Source organism: Mus caroli, chromosome 2 (assembly GCF_900094665.2).
Source record: "Mus caroli chromosome 2, CAROLI_EIJ_v1.1, whole genome shotgun sequence".
Taxonomy (NCBI): domain Eukaryota; kingdom Metazoa; phylum Chordata; class Mammalia; order Rodentia; family Muridae; genus Mus; species Mus caroli.
The window spans coordinates 140,796,995-140,798,549 of NC_034571.1; the positions used below are offsets into that span (position 1 = coordinate 140,796,995).

Sequence of the window (1,555 nt, forward strand, 5' to 3'; positions counted from 1 at the left end):
TTCCACTCGGGTTCCTACACTGCGGGTGTCTATGAGCTGGGTTCAGTCCAGAGCCTTATTGAAGCCATGCTGTTGTCTCCCTAGATGGCATCAACCAGTGAAGCTCCACGTTGAAGCTCCACGAGTCTCCACATGATATCATCCCAACACACATAGAAGAAAGGAGCGGGATCTAGCAGAGACAGACATCTCTTATTAACCAAGCCTTCCACAGCTAAGCGCGCTGACTCCACCCTCTCCACAACATCCAATCAGAGCTCCCTCAACCGGATCTTCTAGGATAGTGCCTAACCCGGAAGCTACACTGTCTTTGCCGCCACACCTGGGCGGAGCCAGGCTTTCTACTGGCTCGCGTAGCTGCCTGTCGCGGGGAGGCTGGAGTCGACGGGAACCGGGATGCTAGCGCCTGCGCAGAGTGCAGCTTGCGGCGCGCGGGAAGCCGCTACCGGCGCTTAACCGTTCCCCGCCTCCTGGACGTCGGCTTCTTAGGCGGAGCCTCTTGGAGGAAGAGGAGAACAGGAGAGAAACTCTTCTGGCCCGGGACCGCGACCGGGGCGGGACCCGGACCGAGTCGCCTTGGCGGCGCTGACCGAGACCGAGCAGGTAAGTGGGCGCTCCTGCCTGGCGGTCGGGGAACGCCGCGGGACCAGGGACCTCTTCCCTTTTCTTAGGCTCAATAAGACATGGATGTTGTCCTTTCCTCCACGTGGTGTCTCTGCAACCTGGCATCAGGCTTTTTTATGTGCAGAACCGTGGCGGTGAGTTTGCCATACCCGGAGGAGAGCAGCAGTTTGGGGCCGGGGGATGTAAGAAGCGACTCCCGGCTGGAAATGAGGCCTGGGGCACGGCTGCCGTTTCTGGGGTCCAACTCCAGGAAACTACAGTATGAACCATGGGAGTGGAGCATCTTTCTGACTCTACTATGTTTCGGTCGTACTGCTCTCTCCTTAAGAGAGAAAGATGACCGGGTTCTGTGGGTAGCTGAGGACCAGAAATAGGGGTGATCTTTGGGGGCGTGACCAATGTTAGGGCGAAGCATTGTGGCCTAAATAAGTGGGGATGAGGTGGTTGGACAGAGAAATATTGTTACCTTGGAGAACATTGCTAAGCCAGCATCCCTACAGCGGTTTTCATATAGAACTGCTTTCAAAAAATCCTGGAATTTAGTAAGCATGGCTCTGACTCCCTTGCTTCCCTAGAATGAAGCAAGCAAGTTTGTAACTCTTTTTGTAAAGTTGTTACAGTGACTTGTGCAATGATGATTGAGGGAATGTACCTAAACTACTAAGTAAACAGCACTTCAGATTGATTGTTGAGTCGGAGGATCTTGGTGAGAGAGTGGCAAGAGCAGTATCAAGCTGGCTCCGAATTCATCTATAGGGCCAGCTTCCTCCTTGCTCTGAGTGGAATCCATCGTTCATAAACTGATAGCTTAAAAAAATGCCGGGCGGTGGTGGCGCACGCCTTTGATCCCAGCACTTGGGAGGCAGAGGCAGGCGGATTTCTGAGTTCGAGGCCAGCCTGGTCTACAAAGTGAGTTCCAGAACAGCCAGGG

The 1,555-nt window shown here is 54.2% G+C and overlaps 1 protein-coding gene across 1 annotated transcript in view; it reads left to right on the forward strand.

Moving 5' to 3' along the window:
* Window positions 1–388: 388 nt before the first annotated feature.
* The window catches only part of Nxt1 (nuclear transport factor 2 like export factor 1), a 3,569-nt gene continuing 2,402 nt past the window's right edge, over window positions 389–1,555 (forward strand). Inside the window, exon 1 of the mRNA XM_021155721.1 lies at window positions 389–603. The gene's annotated coding sequence lies outside the window, so the exon portion shown is untranslated. The remainder of the gene's footprint in view (window positions 604–1,555) is intronic.